Consider the following 22,455-nt stretch of genomic DNA (forward strand, 5'->3'; position numbering starts at 1 on the left):
AGCCTTTCAGAAATCACATCTCCTCCAGGAAGACTTCCTTGATTAATCTCATATTTCCCCACCCTACTTTCCCCCCTACTGCCATTATAACCCTTCTGCATCGTCTAAACTGTTGGGCACTCAACTTACTCCCCACATTAATATTTAGGTAAATACATTAATTCTCTATTGCTCTCCACTACCTGTAATTTGCATACTACTTTGCATGGTGGTCTGCACTCAATAAGTAAGATCGATTGATTGATGAATATTGCTCTATCTGTAATCTAACATCATTGATTCCAATTTACCTCTATCCTACCACAGTCTTCAGATCTATCACTTCCCCCGCAACCCTCACCTTCCCCTCTCCCCTAGTTTTCCTCCCTGGTCTCCTCACTAAATAGTGAAAATGTGTGGTTTTGTATTTGTGTTCACATTGGAGAGGGAAATATGGAATTGTATGGGGCAAAGGGGGAAAGGGTTAGTTTGGAGGCATAATAATAATGATTAAGTGCTTACTATGTGCCAAGTGCAGTACGAAGTGCTGGTGTACCTACACATGTTTAACCAGTTTGACATACATCCTGTCCTATTTGGGGCTCACAGTCTAAGTAGAAGGGAGAACGTGTATTTACATTCCCATTTTACAGATGAGGAAATAGAGGGAAAGAAAAGTTAATTGATTTGTCCAAGGTCACCCAGAAGGCGGGTAACAGAACTGAGATTAGAACCCAGGTCTTCTAGCACACAGGTCCATGAATCTTTCCATTAGGCCGTGATGCTTCTCAACCATTATTATCATCATCAATGCTATTTATTGAGTGTTTACTGTGTGCAGAGTGCTCTACTAAGCAGTTGGGAGGGCACAGTAAAATGGACTTGGAATGCACTTTCCCTGCCCACAGAGAGTTTACAGCCTAGAAAGGCAGACAGAGATTAATACAAATAAATAATTGGGGCACCCAGGTAAGCCTCTCTCTGTCTCTGTCTCTCTCCCTCTCTCTCTCTTGTCTACCTTCTTCTTTCCTATTCTTTCACTATTCATAAGTGTGATATCCATGTTGTTCTCCTTTTGATCTCCAACAATCTGTCAGTGAAGACCTCTGGGCTTTGTACTGTGCATATGAATACTTCATCCACTTAGGTTAATATATTTTGAGTTCCTGGTGAGCAGGGATTGTGTCTATCAAGTCTGTTTTTTTGTATTATCCCAAGCACTTAGCACAGTGCTCTGCATACTGTAAGACCTCCATAAATTCTGCTGATGAAAAAATAATATAATAATGATATTTATTGAGCAGTTACTGTGAGCAGAGAACTGTACCAACTACTTGGGACAGAACAGTACTGGCTGCCTGCCACTGATTTTGAGATTTTGAGACCACTTCCTGTTCCTGCAGTCTTTCCAACTCTCTAAAATGAACTGAATCAGGTAGTGAGGTTTGAGGCTATATTTGAATAAGAATAGCTTGTCCTGCACCCGCAGTCCAAACCTGAACACCTCTCTCCTGTCCTGTTCCCAGCGCGTTACCCTAAAATAACCTATTACTTGCATAAAGAGGCGAACTTGGGCCATATGGAGGGCACCCATACAGTGTCATCTTTGGAAAGTGACAAACTTGGTAGGGAATCATGACCGGGGCCATCACTGGACAAGAAGCAGCGAGAGAATCAGCATGGCCTAGTGGAAAGAGCATGGACTTGAGAGTCAGAGGACCTGGGTTCTGATCCCGGCTACTCCACTTGTCTGCTGTGTGACCTTGGGCAAGTCACTTAACTTCTATGGGCCTCAGTTACCTCATCTTTAAAATGAGGATTAAAACTGTGGGACAGGGACTGAGTCTGATGTGATAATCGCACATTTACCCAAGTGCTCAGTACATAGTAAGTGCTTTACAAATACCATAAAAAAATTAAGAGCCCCTCAAGAATGAAAGCAAGAGTTAACACTAAGAAAAAAATATTGGGGCTGCTAGGTCTTAAGGAGACTTATCCTCTCCAAAAAAAAACTGGCCAGATACAGGCTAATGAAAAACAAAACTATAGCGTAGTGGATAGAACACAGGCCTGGGGGTCACAAGGTCATGGGTTCTAATCCCGGCTTTGCCACTTGTCTGCCGTGTGACCTTGAGCAAGTCACTTCTCTCCTCTGGGCCTCAGTTCCCTCATCTGTGAAGTGGGGATAGAGGCTGTGAGCCCCATGTGGGACAGGGACTATGTCCAACCCGATTTGCTTCTGTCCACCCCCCCCACAATACAGTGCCTGGCATATAGTAAGCACTTAATTACCATAATTATTATTATTATGAAATATACATACAGAGACAACCCCCGGATGTTCCAACTTTGGTGGGAACCGTTCCTCTTTAGAACAGGGTTGGTTTGAGCTTCAGATAGTTTCTGATATGAGGACCCTACAATCTGTCCAGGGATATAAGGGACCATTTGAATTCTTCTTCCTGAGAGAACAACTCTTGCTGCTCATCACCATCCTTGCCTTCATTACGACCAATTGTGATGAGGTTAAAGAATGAACTCTAGAAAGCTACGGAGTAACTCGCTGAAAGACTGCCAGCTTCCGCTCCAGTTAAAAGTGATAGCCAAATATCAGAACACATGGTTTTGGCAGTCAGAGCAGCAATGAGATACTTGCACTAAAATGGTCCCGAGATATTTATAAGTGCTTACTATATGCCAGGCACTGTACTAAGGGTTTAGGGAAGTACACGCTAATCTGGTTAGACATAATCCCTGTCCAACGTGGGGCCCACAGTCTAAAGTGGAGGCAGAACAGGTATTGAACCCCCATTTTACAGATGAGAAAAGGAAGGCACAGAGAAGTTAAGGGAGTAGCTCAAAGTCACACAGCAGGCAAGACGCAGACCTGAGATTAACACTCAAGAATTTTGGCTCCCAGGATGACACATGACCATCCTTGGGGATTGTCCCATGCACATGCCCAGGTCCAAGTCACCGGGAATTTCTGTATGTGCACCTCATCATTGGGACCGCCAAGCCCTATATCAGCTTTTTCATCCATTCACACACCCACAGATAACCTTTGCTGTCAGTGGTGTCATTCTCAAATGCCAAGGGAACTATTCAAATAATCATGGCAACAGAGAGAAGCTTGTCTGTCCTGGTCTGTCTGCATGGGGCATCTTTCATTATTTGACTCAGTGGAAGCTAGAAAGCGTAGAAGCCACACAAAATAAATGATTTAAAAAAGCATTTTAAAATCCCCATTTCTCTGGGTTCTGAAAGTTAGATTCAGAGAGATGCCAGGATTCCTGGCAAATTTTGTTCCAATGCTCAACTCAGTGGGAGCTAGAAAGCATAGAAGTCACATGAAATAAATGATTTTAAAAAGTATTCAAAACTCCCACTTTCTCTGGGAATCTCAAACCTAGGTTTAAAGAAGTGCCAGAATTTCTGGGGAAATTTTGTTTTAACCACCCCAGTTAAAAAAAGATGCCCTTGCAAGAATATATATTCCTCCACAAATATCCATGTGTGCCTAGACAGACAGACACACACACATACACACACACACACACGAGTGCTGCACCTGCCCCTGGCAGTTTGAGGATGTTCCTTGTTTTAATTTGTGAGTGAAAATGAATGCACATCCCATTCTGGGCTGATGTGAGAGAATGTTAATCGGATACCCAACAGGTAGGATGTAAATTAGAGCACAGGCTGGAATCCTCCCCCTCTCCTAGGTCTCATTCCTCTGCCTCACTAATTCTCATCTAGATCGTGAAGGATCTGAGTTTCATTCCTTTCTGTGGTGTCTATTTCTCTGTCCCTCCTTTGGTATCTCAGGGTGGGGAGGAAAACCAGTCAAGGATAGCTAATTGAGTGGGGAACTTTCATTCTTCTTCTTCTTCTTCCTCCTCTTCCGCCTCCTCTTCCTTCTTTTCCTCCTCCTCCTCCCCTCCTCCTCCTCCTCTTCCTTCTCCTCCACTTCTTTCTCCTCTTCCCCCTCCTCTTCCCCTTCCACCTTCTCCTCCTCCCTCTGTTACTCCTCCTCCTCTCCCTGCTGCTTCCTCCTATTATCTTTGATGGCACTTCACACTGCTACTGTCCCTTCTGCTTTCACAACTGAATTGGTAGAATGATGTGTTTACAATTACACCACAATTCTCTCAAAATAGACAAAGAAATGCCAATTCAGCCAAAAGACCAACAGCGGGACCAATGAGGGGTGGGAAAAGAAGACGAATGAGGTAGTTGTCCCTTTCCCTCTTACAGTCTCTCTTCTCCTCTCTTTCCTCTTCCATGCTTCTCTCCCTTCACTTTCCTCTCCCTCTAGTTCTTGCTCTCTCTCTTCTCTTGCTTCTCCTCCTCCTCCTCCTCTTTTTCTTTTTCTTCTTCTTTCTTCCCCATTCATTCCGCCCTCTTGTTCTTTGACCCACCGTTTCCTTCCTTAGTCCATAGACTATTTGGTCAGCTGCTACGAGATGCTCTGTTACCTTGCACAGTGGCCTAGTGAAAGGAATACATTCCTGGGAGTAAGGAGATCAGAATTTGAGGTCCATTTCTGCCACTGGCATACTATGTGTGTGGATAAGTCTCTTAACCTCACTTTGCCTCAGTCTCCTCATTACCTCAGTCTCCTCTCCCTACCTCACAAGGATGTTGTGGAAATGAATTAAAATCATGTATGTGAATATGCTTTGAAAACAATAAAAGCATTAAACAAATTCAAATTATCATTAGGATCCAGTAGACTGCAAGCTCTTTGAGAACAGGGAGAGTGACTTTTCTGTCCACTGTATATTCCCAAGAATTTAGTACAGTGGACTGCACTCAGGGGGTGCTCATCAAATGCTGTTGAATCTCAGGACATATTTTCCCTGAGCTTTGGGGGATGATAAGAGGATTGCAACATCTGGAAATGCATGATCTGTTTTAGCTCACCACATATTGGGCAGTGTTGATAGAGGCTTGGTGAGATATGGGTAGATGCCATCTGAGCAGCTCCACTGGAGCTGAATTTCCAAGACAGGTGAGGTGCTTTTTAGTCCAAGAGAAACTATAGAGAGTGGAATCAGGAAGGCTTCCTGGAGGATGCAGCTTTAATATGGAGGGGAGGAAGAAGATTGGGAACAGCAATAGGAGGGACAGCCACCTAGAATGAGGAAATTCTGGGACACAGACTCAGAAATAGGAAAATGATCATATTTTAAGACTAAGCAAATCCAGCAAGTATCAAACGGAAGGTTACGTTTGTCTTGTCCATTAGAACATGAACTCCCTGGGGACTGGAAATGCATCACTTCATTATTCTGTATTTCCCAGGTGCCTGTCACAGTGTACAGCACAAAATGGACACACGATAAGTGCTACTATTATTATTACTCTGCACCCTGAGAAGCATCTTGTCCTAGTAGATAGTAGATAGGCTTAGGGGTCAGAAGAAACTGGGTTCTAATCCTGTCTATGCCACTTGTCTGCTGTGTGACCTTGGGCAAGTCATTTGGCTTCTCTGGCTTCTTCTCAGTTACCTCATCTGTAAAATGGGGATTGAGACTGGGAGTCACATGTGGGACAGGGACTGTGTTCCTCCTGATTAGCTTTTATCTACCTCAGGGATTATTACAGTGCCTGGCACATTATAATTGCTTAACATATACCATAAAAAAACCCGCAAATTGTGCAGGAGACATGGGTGGGATAGTCTTTCTTGTTAATCCCTACCTATTCTTCATGGGTTCACAGTATTTAAATAGTTAAAGAGGAGCCTCTGGGAGACCCCCACATGTCACAATATCAACAACCCCAACAGACCTGTGATTTGAACTAATACCAAGTGGCCAGCGTCCCAACAATGTGCTGGGTAACCCAAAGCAGATGTTCAGTGTCCTAGCCTGGTGAGCTTGATATCTGCCTGAAGTTTCATGCTTTCCCAGTCAGTGTGCTTATTCCCAGGAAGGCAAGTGTGAGAATGTGAGTCAATAACAGGATTTGATCCTGAGTTTTTCTCTCATGTAACCATTTTCTACCACAGAGGTGGTAAAGGTTTACTGGAAAAAAGTTCGTTAGACGAAAGAGTACCAAGGAAAATGTCACATTTAGAAACGGAAGTGGATGGTCGTAACAGTTTCTCTCTTAACCAGCAGTTCAATGAGCACAAGGCTCTGCACATAGTAAGGGCTTAACAAATACCATTGATTGACTGATTCACCAACCAGAAAGTTCTAGCATTCGGCATGACTGATTTCCCTTAAATGGAGGAGCGAGCTTGGTCAATTGTCCCCTTATAGAAAATCCAGCAGAAAGGGTTGCAGTGATCAGAATATTTTGGAGTCCATTCCACAGTGTAGGAACAGGGATGTGAAGGCCCTCAGGCCTTCTGTATCTCTTCTCCTGGGGACTTCCAAAAGGGCAGGGCACCATGGTAGAGGCCCACGGCAGCAGGGCGTACTCATCTGATTAGCAAACAGACATTTCCTCTAACAGCAATTTCAGTTACTGATGGTTGGGTGAGGTTGCCAGTGCTCCATTTACACCAGATACGTGAATCTAAAAGCAGATCATTCATTCATTCAATTCATTTGTATTTACTGAGCGCTTACTGTGTGCAAAGATCATGTTTCAGAGCACCTGTGAGCTCCCTGTTGCCGAAGACACCCACAATTCTCAGACTCCCAGGCTGAGCTAGGCCTCTTTATGATCTTGAAAAAAGGTCTCTGCTGGGACAAGGCTGCCAAGATTTAAGAGGGGAAAAAAAAACATGGGATTGCGATGGAGCAGATGGGAGGATCAGGACGCTTGGGTTCTAAATCCAGCTCTGATCTCTTCCCGCTCATCCCCACACACACACTGGCTCAGAAACCTCAGCCAAGAGGCACTGCCTCGTCCCCAAACCTCAGTTTCTGCACGACGAAACTTGGAGGGAATTCTGGAGGCTCTGAGGCAGAACTGTGTGTGTGTGGGAGTCGGGGTGGCGTGGAGACAGAAGTGAAAGGTTTCCAGTTCAGGACACTCTGTCTGAGAGGTGCTCAATTGCTGACTGCCTGGGTGGCTGACTATAGTTCAGTGAGCACCAAATGTCATGCCTAGCTGAAGGTCTATAAAGTTGTTGAGGTGTCCACTTTCTGTTTCGCTTTGAGACCTGGGCCTCCTACTACACTGGCAATGGGTTTCTGGAGTAGCTTCAGCTGTGTCACCTAATGATAATAATTATTGTGGTATTTATTAAGCACTTTCTAAGTACCAAGAACTGTGACATGACCTAGTGGATGGAGCACAGGCCTAGGAATTAGGAGAACCTGGGTTCTATTCTCATCTCTACTGCTTCTCTGTTGTGTGACCGTGGGCAAATCACTTCACTTCTCTGTGCCTGTTACCTCATCTGTAAAATGGGTATTAAGAGTGTGAGCCCCATGTGGGACAGGAACTCTGTCCAACCTAATTTGCTTGTATCTACCCCAGTGCTTAGTACAGTACCTGGCACATAGTAAAAGCTTAATAAATACCATTATTATTATTATTATTATTACAGTACTTGGCACATAAGTCAGCGCTTAACAAATACCATAACCATTATTATGCTTCGGCAGCTTGGCTTAGTGGAAAGAGCATGGACTTGGGAGTCAGATGATGTGGGTTCTAATACCTGTTCTGCCACTTGTCTGCTGTGTAAACTTGGGCAAGGCGCTTCACTTCTCTGTGCCTCAGTTACCTCATCTGTAAAATGGTGATGAAGACTGTGAGCCCCTCGTGGGACAACCTGATTACCTTGTATCTACCCCAAAACTTACAACAGTATTTTGTACATAGTAAGTGCTTAACAAATTCCATAATTATTATTATCTTTTTATTACCATTATTACTATCAGGTGCTGGGGGAGGTACAAGATAATTAGGTCCCACATGAGGCTCACAGTCTAAGTAAAAGAGATAACAGGTTTGACTCCCTACTTTGTAGTTGAGAGAACTGAAGCACTGAAAAGTGAAGAGACTTGCCCAAGGTCACGTAGCCGTCAGTGATGGAGCTGGAATTAGAACCTGGGACCTCTCACTCTCAGGCTTGTGCTCTTTCCATTAGGCTGCCGTGCTTCTCATGCTGCTGCCTAGGAAGCATAAGGAAATTTGAGTGACAGGAAATGGTTACTGACCCCTAGACATTGAGGTGCTGTTCATAGTATCCGAGCTTCACTGGATGGGGTCCGGAAAGGGGTTTGCTAATAGCTGCTGGGTGGGGAATGGTGCATTCAGCATCCCCAATATCGCTGCTGCCTGTCAGCCTGTCCCCCACAATGAATCCAGCACCCCCAATATTACCGGTCCCTGAAGCACCACCTCAAAACTGCTCCCAGCACCCCAAACGCTGTGGCTCTCTGGGTCTCTTCCTTCAGCAGGATTCTTAACATCGGATCATTAGTAGTACACCAACTAATCCAGAGATCCAATGAGGTTTAGAGGAAAGACCATAAGGCTGGGAGTCAGAAGATCTTTTCTCTAATCTTGGCTCTAACAGATACGTGTTCTGTGATCTTGGGGAAATCACTTCATTTCTCCATGCCTCATTTTCCTTGTGTTTCCCTACCCCTAATCTCCCAATAGTCTTATAGGCAGAGATCATGTCTACCAACTCTGTTGTACTCTCCCAAGCACTTAGTATAGTGCTCAGTACACAGTAAGCACTCAATGAATAACTTTGATTCCTTGATAAAATGGGGATGAAATATCTATACTCCCTCGCCCTTAGACTGTGAAACCTATGTGGAACAGGGACTGTGTCTATCATGCCTAAACTGTACTAAAATGTAAGAGTTTAGTACAGTGCTTAGGCACATAGTAAGCATTTAGAAAACACCATAGTTATCATTATTGATCCGTCTTACGGCAACCTCCATGGGCCACTGTGGCCTGAGTCAATCCTCCCTTGTCTTCCCATCCAAATGTCTGCCTGTTTGGGGATCGGGGTCTCAGCTCCCCAGAGCACCCCTCCCCTCTCCACCTGGACCCTGGGTCCAGGCTGGCTCTGAGCCCGGGCCCAGACCCTCTCCATTCTCTGAACCCCTTCCACCTTGGCCTCCACGGGGACACTGTAAAGATGCTGATTAAGTCCAGTCCCTCACTTTCACACGCCCTGAAATTCCCTGCTGAGGTGTTTTTCATTCAATCATTAGCATGTGTAATTACAGGAATGGAACCCCGCTCTGAGGTGTTTTTTGCAGCTCAGAAGCTCTAATAAAGAGGACAAAGGTGGCTGAATGAGAAAAAAAAGAAAGCAGTAGCTCAGTGCACAAAACCTGCCTCTTCAGTGAAAGCCTCACAAAGGAGCACAACCGCTTTCTCCACTCAGGCACAGACGGAACCCTTTTGCCCTAGTTTCTTTCTTTTTTGGCCTTTAAATGGATTTTAATGGTCACAAATAGAGACAGATTGGCAGCTCCGAGGGCCCTCTGCTTTGCCCTATCCTCCGGACTGCGGGATCCTTTCCAGGAACTCAGCTCATTTCTGGGTCCCACGACAAGCGGGCGGTCCAGAGGAAAGCCCTGTTAGAGAGTCCAGGTACAAAGAGTTAATAAGATGGAAGAGAGTAAAGGTTTTGGGGTGGGCTAGCAAGGAAATGAGCAGGGTACAGGGTGATTTTCAGTGGCCCAGAAAATACAGCAATGTGGAAGATATTGAAGGCGGATCAAGAAGAAATGGGTTTAATTCATAATGATAACAAATGTGATATTTGTGAAGTGCTTACTATGTGTCAAACACTGTACTAAGCACTGGGGTAGAGCCACGATAATCCAGTCAGACACAGTCTCTGCCCCATGTGAGGCTCACAGTCTAAATAGGAGAGAGAACAGTCATTGAATCCATATTTTTTTAGATGAGGAAACTGAGGCACCAAGAAGTTAACTGACCTGTCCAAGTTCAGACAGCAGGCAATCGACAGAGCTGGCAGTAGAATCAATCAATTAAGCATATTTTTTGAGAGCGTACTGTGTGCAGGGCACTGTATTAAGCACTTGGGAGAGTATAATATAACAAAGTTGGTAGACACATCATTCCTTACCTACAGTGAGTTCACAGTCCATATGGGGAGACAGACATTAATATAAATAGATAAGTTGTGAACATATACATAAGTGCTGTGGGGCTGAGGGTGGGGTGAATAAAAGGAGCAAATCAGAGTGATACAGAAAGGAGTGGGAGAAGAGGAAATGAGGCCTTATCAGGGAAGGCCTCTTGGAGTTATGCCTTCAATAAGGCTTTGAAGGAGAGCAGGGTAACTGTCTGTCAGATTTGAAGAAGGAAGGCATTCCAGGCCTGACACAGGATGTGGGTGAGATGTTGGTGGCAAGATAGATGAGATTGAGGTACAGTGCGTAGATTGGCATTAGAGGAGGGAAGTTTATGGGCTGGGTTGTAGTAAGAGAGGAAGAAGCTGAAGTAGGAGGGGACAAAGTGACTGAGTACTTTCAAAGTCACTGCTAAGGAGTTTCTGTTTGATGTGAAGGTGGGTGGGCAACCAGTGGAGGTTCTTGAGTGGGGAAACATGGACCGAAAGTTTTATAGACTAATGATCTGGGCATCAGAGTGAAGTAAGAACTGAAGTTGGGAGAGGCAGGGAGGTCAGCAAGAATAAAGTAATCAAAATGGGATAAGATAAATGCTTAGATAAACATGGCAGCAGTTTGAATGGAGAGGAAAGGCAGATTTTAGTAATGTTGTGAAGGACTGCAGGATTTAGTGATAGTTTGAATATGTGGGTTGAATAAGAGAGATGAGTTAAAGATAATGGCATGGATATGCACTTGTAAGACAGGAATGGTAGTGATGCTGTCTATAGTGATGGGAAAATCACCGGGTTTGGGTGGAAATATAATGGTTAGCTCTGTTTCGGACATGTTAGGTTTAAGGTGTCAGTGGGACACCCAAGTAGAGATGTCTTGAAGGCAAGAGAAAATGTGAGACTGAAGAGAGGGAGACAGAGAAGGGCTAGAGATGTAGATTTTGGAATCATTCACATAGAGGTGGTAGTTAAAGCCATGGGAGCAAATGAGTTCTTCAAGGGAGTGGGTGTAGACAGAGAAGAGAAGGAGATCCAGAACTGAGTCTTGAGGGACTCCCACAGTTAGAGGATGGGAAGAAGAGGAGGAGCCTGAAAAAAAGACAGAATGAGCAGCCAGAGAGATAGGAGGAGAGCCAGGAGTAGTAGTAGTAGAAATAACATTTGTTGAGTTAGTAGTGGTGTTAGCATTAGTATCTATTGAGTGGCCTAGTGGATAGAATATCAGCCTGAAAGTCAGAAGGACCAGAGTTCCATCCAGCTCTGCCATTTGTCTGCTGTGTGACCTTGGGCAAGTCATAACTTCTCTGTGCCTCAGTTACCTCATCTGCAAAATGGGGATGAAGACTGTGAGCCCCATGTGGAACGGACTGTGTCCAACCCAGTTTGCTTGTATCTGTCTCAGAACTTAGTACAGTGCCTGGAACAAAGTCTTTAACAAATGCCGCAATTATTATTATCACTATTATTATTAGTAGTAGTAGTAACAGTAGTAGTAGAAGTAGCATTTATTGAGTTAATAGAAGCAGCAGTAGGATTTGATGTGTTAGTACTGGTAGTAGAAGTAGGATTTATTGATTTCAAAGCAATAGCGCTAGCATAAATTGGGTTAATATTTTTTGAGTTAAAAGAAATAGAAGTCACATTTCACTAATCCATTCATTTATTCAGTTGTATTTATTGAGCGCTTACTATGTGCAGAGCACTGTACTAAGTGCTTGGAGAGTACAATTCGGCAACAGATAGAGATAATCCCTACCCAACAATGGGCTCACAGTCTATTGAGGTAGGAGCAGTAATAGTAGTAGTAGCTTCTACTTGGTGCTGCCTATTGTACTAAATGCTTTCTTCAGTGCTAAGATCCACCCAGAAAGTCCATTCATTCAATCATATTTATTGAGTGCTTACTGTGTACAGAGCACTATATTAAGCGCTTGGAAAGTACAATTCAGCAACAAATGGCGACATTCCCTACCCAACAATGCGCTCCCAATCTAGAAGTCGGGAGTGGTTCCACAAGCAAACATATGCCCAGTAGATAAGGGAAATTAGTCCACACAACACGAGATCAAATCACAACACGGAGGAGAGATTCCACCAAGGGGACTCAACTGACAGGATTCTCAGGTTCAAGAGTCAATTGCTTTTGGCCGAGAGAATGGAGAGCTACCAGAAAGGGGTTTTGAGTGACTCAGCGAGAGGGCAGAGAGCAAACCTCTGTGGAAAGTCAAACCCGCAAACATACAGAAGAGTGACGAAGGAGTTGAAATTGGCAGCGATGAGCTTGGATGCTGGACTTGGAGGCTCACCACAGAGGAACCAGGCAAACCGAGGGAAGAGTCAGAATAAATTGCCTAAAGTATTTCAGGCTTTTACTCCCATAATTTCTTCCTCCCTGCTAGGGGTATTAGTTACCAGCATTATTTTCTCCTATCAAATTATCCCATTAAAGTCTTATTGGCAGAGTTGTACCCGACATTAGCATTTCTGTTTACCTAATGTTTTCTTTCTATTATCTCTTCACTAAGTGCATGATTTCATAAAGATGTTCATTATTTTCTAAATATGGAACTCAGATCCATCTCTCGAGCGGCACGAGGTCAGAGCCCCTGGAAAGGAGGATTCCACTTCCTGAGAATTCAGCAGGTGGGTGAACGCAGAATAATTTTTGACTGCTACTTATTGGCCCTCCTTTCGGCTGCCCAAGGCCTGGCAACCATATACATTTACAAAGACGATGGGGAAGGTGGGGAGTGGGAGAGGCACTCATCCAGCTATGAACCAGCAGTGTAGACTAAAACTCAATAGCCCCTGCTCGGTTGATCTTATGATATACTTCATGTTTAAGGTGGAGGAATTCTGGGTTACTGTACAGGTCTGGCTCCCTAAGGGTCATTCGTAATTGGAACTGGGCTCAAATCCTGACCCAGAAGGAAGTTTCAGGAAAGAACCAGAGGGAGAAATTTCTGCCCCAGAACATTTCCCGACCACAATGCTATAGGAGCTGAGGCTGTCCATTCATTCATTCATTTATTTATTCATTCAATCATTTTTATTGAGCGCTTACTGTGTGTAAAGCACTGTGTTCTCCAGAGGTTGTTGGGAAGACTGAGGTGAACAGAAAAGTGGCTTTCGACTGCTGGGGACCTTGAGTTTGTCATTAGCAAGGAAGGGCAGGCTGGCTTTTGTGTGGCTCAGAGTCCAGGAGTTGTCCTACACAAGAATGTCTTTTACAACCTTAAGAGTCTCCCAAGTTCTATCATCAACCAGGGGCTCTTTCCACCTTGAGTTTCCTCGGCTTTCTGCATCCTGAGCAAATTTCCTTGCCCCTCCAGCCCCCTCACCCAACCCTCCCTGGTCTCCCAGAACCCCCCTCCACTCCAAATCCATTCCCAAACCCATGCCTGACTTTGTGGGTGGGCTCTACTGAGTGAAGAATTGATTGGGGTGATGGCAGCAATAGATATCCAAAAGAGCCTCATCATTGGAATGTTCTCTCATGGATTTTAATAAATTATTTCACATAGGCAGGCTTTGATTTCACTCCTTTTCAAGGAATTTCAGGATTTCTGGGGGGCTTCCGGCTTCCACTCGCCCCATTGTTGAAGGAACGACTCAAGATTCCCCTTTCTCAGCCACAGCCGTTCCTCTGCCCAGTGCAGAATTGCGGTGCCAGTGGGGAATCTGGAGAACCAGAAGGAGCTGACAAGGAGGTAACCTATATACAGCAGTTAAGAGAAACCAAGCAGACAAACTCCCAGGCCCTTCATTCCTCATCACAGGACAAATCACCCCTGGAAGGAGAAGATTTAAGCAAGCACGCTGCAACACTTCAAGGAACCTTCCCCCACTGCCCTGATTTTCCCTCGTCCAAGAAAAATTACCCACAATGCCATAAAAACAAGGTGTTCTAATTAAACAGATTTGTTTACATCTGGTGGCATGAAAAACTAATTCAATCTGATATACTGTACATTCCCACAGTACTCTTTGCCTTTATATAAAACTGCCCATTTTTAAATAGTATTTTACTTAAGAATCTTTAAAAGTGCCCTTGATTAAAGAAAGTAAGTGATTTAAATTTCCAGGGATTTTTTCAAAGCAAAGCTTTCACTGGGAGACAAAAAGAAAAAAAAAATTCTGCCAGGACTATTTATCAATGTATTTCACACAACTCCCCATGCCCTCCGCCCTGCTTTATTGCATAGCAAAGGTTCCTGACATGCTTAGTCACGAGGACTCTGAAATACTTCCCGCCTGTGGCTAAAACACGCTTTATTAAGTGAAGGTGAGAGTCTGGGCCTGCTGAAATTGGAAGGGGCATTCTGGGCCAGGGAGGAAAAGATGGTCAAGATAGGATTTCTACCTGGGTCGCACTCATCATTGACGTGCCTAATGACTTTAATTTGTGCCCAAATCAAACTGAGTCACCACATCACTGAAGAGGACGTATGAAAAACAGCGGTGTGAAACGAAAGCAGAATGGAGGTGCTGAGGAGTTGGTTGAGGAGGCACAGAGGGAGGAACAAGAAGCATCCAACCTAGATTATTTTGAGGGGAGGAAGGAGCCTGAAGTAGAGAAGCAGTGAGGACTTATGGAAAGAGATTGTGCCTGGGATTCAGAGGAATTGGGGTCTAATGATGGCTCCGCCTCTTGCCTGCTATGTGACTCACATTCACTTCTCTGTGCCTCAGCTTCCTCATCTGTAAAATGGGGATTCAGTGCCTGTTCTCTTTCATACTTACTGTGAGGCCCGTGTGGGGCAGGGACTGTGCCTGACTTGATAATACTGTATCTAATTCAGCACTTGGCACATGGTAAGGGCCTAACAAATACTGTCATTATTAGAGAGGGAATTGGGCCAAGCCGCATCAAACCTAGATTTTGTCGGGAGAAGGAAGGAGTCTGAAATAGAGAAGTGTGGAATTGTGGATAGAGCAAAGGGCCTGGGATTCAGAAGAACTTGGGTTTTAATCCTGGCTCTACCACTTGTCTGCTGTGTAAACTTGGGCAGGTCGCTTAAACTCTCTGTTCCTCGGTTACCTCATCTGCAAGAATAGGGATTAAGAATGTGAGCCCCACGTGGGACATGGATTGTGTCTGACCTGATTAGCTTGGATTTACCCAGCACTCATTAAGTGCCCGGCACATAGTAAGTGTTTAACAAATACCATAAAAAACCCTATCCCTGCTATTTTACATTTGGATCATCGAGAGCAGCTGGGGGGAATTTTCCTAAGCATGTCTTCTAATTCACCAGAGAGGCCCCCAAGTCTGACCTTTTGGATGGTCTAATCTTGGTGCTCTTTAACACTCTGGACCCCCTCCCCAGCAAGATCACTCCCAGTAGATTCTCCCAAGGATGTAGGGGAAATGGGCTTCCTTATCTTGGTTAGGTCTGCTATCCAGCTAAAGTTGGAAGCCAGTTGCCTTAGCTGTGTGCCCTGAGAACCAGCTCTGTACCTTTCAGCCCTCTATCCCTCTATCCATCCACCCCTCCTGGAACCGACCCTTTCTTTAAATTACCCATTCAATGCATCAATCCATTCACCTACACACCCAGCATCTATTTGCATAACCACCCATTCTCCATCTCTCTCCCTGGTCTTCCCACCCGTCTTCCATCCATCCACCACCCGGGCACACCCTGTTCCTGAGCAGAAATCCTGCCCGGCACAGCTGAAATAACCCAACCCAGGCTGGGAGGGAGAGCATTTTTTCCATCTTGCGGGGAGTCTGCTGCATGATAAAAAAAACTTTCCTCCGTGCTCTTGAATTAATTTCTCAAAAGTTCCAGTGTCTGCACAGCCATTTGTTTCCTCGTTGTTTTTATTAAACAAGAAAGGCGAGCTTTATTACTGCGCCAATGAAAGCAGCCTGAGAAGATAGATACTTCCCAGATTCTTATTAATCTCCAAGAGTTATGGCACTGCTGAAGTTGCTCAGAAATTAACATACTCCACAGATTCCCTTCAGCGAGTCACTGAAACCACACTCTTGTCTGTTGAGGGGATCGGTGGGGAATTCCCGCTCTACCCCCTACACCAGAGATATTTCCGTAAGATGTAAGAACCCCTACAAGTGAGTACATGTGCACACACACACACGCACACACACACACACACACACACACACACACAATTGCTTACTGCTATGTGACCTTGGGCAAGTCACTTAACTTCTCTGAGCCTCAGTTACCTCATCTGTAAAATGAGGATTAAGACTGTGAACCCCACGCAGGACAACCTGATTGCCTTGTATCCTCCCCAGTGCTTAGAACAGTGATTTGCACATAGTAAGCGCTAAACAAATAAACAAATGCCATTATTATTATTATTATTATTATTATCTACTCTCCCCTTCTAGATTGTAAGCGTGTTGTGGGCAGGGAATGTGTCTGTTATATTGTTGTTGTGCTCTCTGAAGGGCTTAGTAAAGTGCTCTGCACACAGTAAGCGCTCAATGAATACGATTGAATGAATGAATGAATCAGTGTGATTGATTGGTTGATTATTAACACACACCAAAATTATTTCATCCCTAGGAGCACATGGAGACGTGGAAATCTGTCCTTTCATCCCTCTAGATTGTCAGGTCATTGTGAGCGGGGAACCTGTCTGCCAACTCAGTTATATTGTGCTCTCCCAAGTGCTATGTACAGTGTTCTGCACATAGTAAGCACTCAATAAATACAACTGATTGATTGATTTAATCCTGGAGGTTGTCAGGTGTGAATGTCATCTCAAAGGAAAAAATAAAATGTATCAACAGTTCTTTTCCAGCATGCATTTTTCCAGTTATCTCAATGACCCTTTATCTCATGAATTCTCTCCTTTTTCTTGAGTGAGACATATATCACTCTGTCATTTTTCATCATCATCAATCACATTTACTAAGTGTCTACAGTGCCTGGACAACGACTGCACTCTGAGCATGCACCGAGGCAGTTCTGCTACATGTAGCTCCTGATCTAGGGGTAGGGAGAAAAACCTAGCAATGACCAACTGTTTACTATTTAACATTTTATCAGGTTGATAAAACTGCTCGACACATCAAGGCGAATGCCTTTCGGCTTCCCCCCGCCCCTCCCACTTGCAGCAAAACTATGTTCCAGGCCACATGTCTACCACTGTAGTCTACCAACAGTTATACTCTCCCAAGATCTCAGCACAAGGCTCTGCACACCTTTTATCAACTGATTGTTTCCTGCGCAAAGTGGAGCTTGATGACAGACATCAAAGAAGGGAGTGCAGATGTGCAGAGGCCCTGGATATTTACAGCCAGAATCCAATTCCCAGAGTGACCAACGTTTAATTGTACTCTGTGGTACTCTCCCAAGCACTTAGTACAGTGCTCTTCACAGTGAGAGCTCAGTGAATAACATGTATTGATTGACTGAGAACAACCATGCAGTTGGTATAGGTTGTGTATCTTAAGCAGTGATCTCTTGGTTTTCCTTTCAGTGTGGAAAGGGGAGAGAGGAAAGGTATGGATCATGGACTTGGAAGAGGTTTCCAGGCTCTCAGGGGATACCATGAGTCAAGTTGGCAGAGGACACCAGAGTTACGGAAAAACCCTCTGACCCAGGACAGTGACTTGTCATGTCAGCCTACTTGTGTACTTGGGCTAATCCTACCTCCCCTACTAGATCCTGTCTGGCCTAGTGGAAAGAACTAGGGCTTGGGAACCAGGCAATCTGGGTTTTAATCTGGGGTCTGCCACTTGCCGGCTGTGTGACATTGGATAAGTCACTTAACTTCTTTGTGACTCACTTTCCTCATCTGTAAAATGGGGAATAAATACCAGTTCTCTTCCCCCTTAGACAATGAACCCATCATTCAGTCAATCAATGGCATTTATTGAGGTTGAAGGCATTTGTTAAGCATTTACAATGTGCTAAGCACTGTTCTAAGCACTGGGGTAGATACAAGGTACTCAGGTTGCCCCACATGGGGCTCACTGTCTTAATTCTCATTTTACAGATGAGATAACTGAGGCACAGAGAAGTTAAGTGGCTTGTCCAAGGTCACACAGCAGACAAGTGGTAGAGCTGGGATTAGAACCTACATCCTCCGACTCCCAAGCCCATGTTCTTTCAACTCAGCCAAGGTCCTACTGTGTGCAAAGCTCTGTACTATGTGCCTGGGAGGTAATACTGTAACAGAGTTGGTAAACATGTTCCCTGTCTACAGAGAGCTTACAGTCTAGAGGAACCCACGTAGGGCAGGGATTGGGTTCGATTTGATTATCTTTTACCTTCCCCAATGCTTGGGACATAATAAGTGCTTAACAAATACCATCATTGTTACTGTAAAATCCTTGAGAACAAACACCATAACTTGCTTTATCATTTGTAATTCCCCAGGGCCCCAGTTCCGGGAGAATGCACAAACATTCATTATGGATATATCAATGAATAGGTGCTGAAGTGCATTTTGAGGGTCAGAGTTATCCAGATCATTGCTGATGAAAGAATGGGTCTCTGTATTCAAGTGGATGCTTAGGGGGCTTTAGTCTCCACTCAGGCTATGTGGCTATACCTGAGATGAAACAGGCTATGACTCAGGCATTGTTAGCCATATGGAGATCTTGGGTAATAATAACAATAACAATTGTGGCATTTGTTAAGTGCATACTGTGTGTCAAGCACAGCAGTAAGTGCTGGAGTAGATACAAGGTAATCAGGTTGGACACAGTCCCTACCCCAAATGGGGCTCACAAGTTTCAATCCCCATTTTACAGATGATTTCCATTGATTTCCAAATGCAATCCAGTACACAGACTTCTCTCCCTTAACATCAACCTACTCACTGTATCATCTAGTTCTTTTCTACGTCTCTGCCTATCCCTTGCCCATTTGCTTCCTCCCTCTGATCTGAAACTACCTCCCCCTCCAAACACGACAGACCACCACTCTTCCCATCTTTTAAGGCTTATTAAAATCACATCTCTTCCAAGAGGCCCTTCCTGATTAGGTCCTCATTTCCCCCACTTCATCTCGTTACCTATGGACTTGGATCTGTAACCTTTAAGTACTTGATATTTACCCCACCCTCAGCTCCACAGCACTTATTTATGTGTCCATAACTCATTTTAATATCTGTCTTCCCTGTAGAATGAAAGCTTCTGGTGCATAGGAAACGTATCTAACAATTATTTTGTACTATAGTCTCCCCGAAGTTTAGTACGCTGCTCTACATACAGTAAGCTCTCATTAAATGCTATTGATTAATTGATTGATTAAGCCAAAGCATGTCATCGACAGTATTTAATGAATGAGAACCTGCAGTTTAAGCATGATTCTTTGAAGGAGGCTGCAGAATTAGAGGGTGCTGTGCTGAATGTGGAAAAGTTTTTTTTTGTTGTTTTGTTTTCTTTTAGGTTTTTCTATTTCAGTGAAGAATATATCCAACTTAAGTAGAACTGCAATCTTCTGCCTAGGGCAGGGCAACTCTTTAAATCTCTTATCCATCTGGAGATTTCCGTAGCCTAGAGGTGTACCCTCCTGTCTTTGACATTTAATGATTATTTCCCATAAGGGAAAAAGAGGTCACTGTTAAACATGGAAGGAACTCAGGCCATGAGCACTTTGAGCCAAAATAATCGGGGTATTGAGAAGTGGGCAGCAGGTTTGAGTAGATGAGATAGTTCTTAGTCTCTCCTCAGAGGCCTTCCCTGAACTGTTATGACTTTAACAAAGCCCCCAGCCCACCCAGAATGCTCCTTGTGGATCAAAAAAGTCTCTTTTACGTGCGATAGCAGATGTACTAGTATTTATTAAGCACTTACTGTGTGCAGAACACTGCTGTAAGCACGGGGAGAGAGTGTACTCAGGAAGGAATTATGCATGGACCCTGTCCCTGGAAGGACCCACAATTCATAAATGTAGGTTGGAGAGAGGACTGGAGATACACACATTGGGAACGATGAGTCCGTCTTCTAGACTGTGAGCCCGTTGTTGGGTAGGGACCGTCTCCATATGTTGCCGACTTGTACTTCCCAAGCGCTCAGTACAGTGCTCTGCACACAGTAAGCACTCAATAAATATGGCTGAATGAATAAAACACTAAAACAGCATAGGAGAATGCTGGAAGGACCACTGTGCCTATGAGCCCTGATTTTGAGGTTCAGTCCCAGAGGCCAAAAGACCATTATGAGTCATAATTTACATCAATCATTCAATTAATCAGTCGATGATATTTCCTGAGCACTTACTGTGTGGAGACCACTGTACTAAGTGCCTGGGAGAGTAGAATGCAACACATGGTGGTAGAGGAGAGAGTAGGACAGGGAACTCTTCTTCCCTTCCTCCCCTTCCTCCTCCACTGTTCCTCTCCCTCCATCCACTTCTCCTATTTCTTTCCATCCAATGCCTGCGTTTCCCTCTTCTCTCTCCCTGGCCTCATCCCCTGTAGGTTCTCCCCTCATCCTGCTTAATTCATCCATTCAATCGTATTTATTGAGGGCTTACTGTGTGCAGAGCACTGTACTAAGTGCTTGGGAAGTATGAGTCGGCAACATATAGAGATGGTTCCTACCCAACAACGGGCTCACAGTCTAGAAGGGGGAGACAGACAACAAAACAAAACATGTAGACACTTCTCAAAATCGTCAGAACAAATAGAATTATAGCTATATTAATAATAATAATAATGGCATTTATTAAGCGCTTACTATGTGCAAAGCACTGTTCTAAGCACTGGGGGAGATATAAAGTGATCAGGTTGTCTCGGGGGGGCTCACAGTCTTCATCCTCATTTTACAGATGAGGGAACTGAGGCACAGAGAAGTGAAATGACTTGCCCAAAGCCACACAGCTAAGTGAAGAAGGCCTCATTATTATTATTATTATTATTATTATTATTATTATTATTATTATACTTTCCCAAGTGCTTAGTACAATGTCCTACTTACAGTAGGCATTCAATAAAAGTGATAGATTGATTAATTGAGGATGACTGGTACTTTTATTTGGTATCTGTTAAGCACTTACTATGTGTCAGGCACTCTTCTAAGCACTAGGGTAGATAAAAGCTTATTAAGTTGGGCACAGTCCATGTCCCACCTGGGTCTCACAGTCATCCCCATTTTACAGAAGTGCGGCAAAGAGAAGTTCATTCATTCAGTCATATTTATTGAGTACTTACTGTGTGCAGAGCACTGTACTAAGCACTTAATAATAATGATGGCATTTGTTATGTGCTTACTATGTGCAAAGCACTGTTCTAAGCGCTGGGGGGGTTACAAGGTGATCAGGTTGTCCCACATGGGGCTCACAGTCTTAATCCCCATTTTCCAGATGAGGGAACTGAGGTACAGAGAAGTGAAGTGACTTGCCCAAAGTCACACAGCTGACAAGTGGCGGAGTTGGGATTTGAACCCACGACCTCTGACTCCAAAGCCTGGGCTCTTTCCACTGAGCCACGCTGCTTTAAGTGGCCTGCCCAAGGTCACATAGTAGACAAGTGGTGGATCCAGGATTAGAATCCAGGTCCTTCTAATTCCCAGGCCCAATCTCTATCCATTAGGCAACACTGTTCCCCTGTGGTTCAACACCTGTAAAAACAGGACTACGGAGTTGATTTGGCTCAGAGATTTGTATGTTTCAGGACCCAATTTTCTCTCCTTCCCTTTGTCAAAACAATGGCCCTGAGTTGGGAACATGGATGCAGGAGGAAGCTGAAGCTGGGCCATGTATCCTGTCTGCACTGGAAAATCTGCGGTGGGTACTGGTGGGGGGCAATGTGGGCTTTTCTGTCGTCCTAGTTATGCCCAGCTCTTGAGTAACATTCTCTAAAGGAGGGATCAAGACTGAGGTTGGTAAAATGCCACAGGCCCTTTGGGGAAGGTGTTTGGGAGATGAATGGGGCAGCAATCTCTCAGCCTCATGCTTCCCGGAGGAAGTTGAAGACGGTGCTGGTTTAGCTTTATTTGAATGAGGCAAAAGAGTGCCTCTTCTTGTTTTGTCTTTACCCAGGGTCTTATGGTTTGTGCCTGAGCCTATAAAAGGAATGAGAGAAGAAATAAATTCATTCAATCTTTCAGTCATATTCATTGAGCACTTACTGTGTGCAGAGCACTGTAATAAGCACTTGGGAAGTACAAGTTGGTAACATATAGAGACGGTCCCTACCCAATAGCGGGCTCACAGTCTAGAAGGAAATGGCAATCCAAACATCAATTCTGGTGCACCGAGCTCTCTTTACTGTGAGCTGGATGACTTGGGAGAAGGGGAAGGAGGAAATTTCATATCTATTTCCTCACTCTGTCACCTAGCCACCCTGAGTAGACCATTCTTTCAGTGGTATGGCAACTTCCCATTGGATTTGTTATGTGCAGGGAATGTGTCCATTAATTCTGCTGTATTGTACTCTCCCAAGAGCTTAGTATATTGCTCTGCACAGAGTAGGAGCTCAGTAAATACCATTAATTGATTTATTGGTTG

The sequence above is a fragment of the Tachyglossus aculeatus genome, chromosome 3, assembly GCF_015852505.1.
Source record: "Tachyglossus aculeatus isolate mTacAcu1 chromosome 3, mTacAcu1.pri, whole genome shotgun sequence".
Classification (NCBI taxonomy): domain Eukaryota; kingdom Metazoa; phylum Chordata; class Mammalia; order Monotremata; family Tachyglossidae; genus Tachyglossus; species Tachyglossus aculeatus.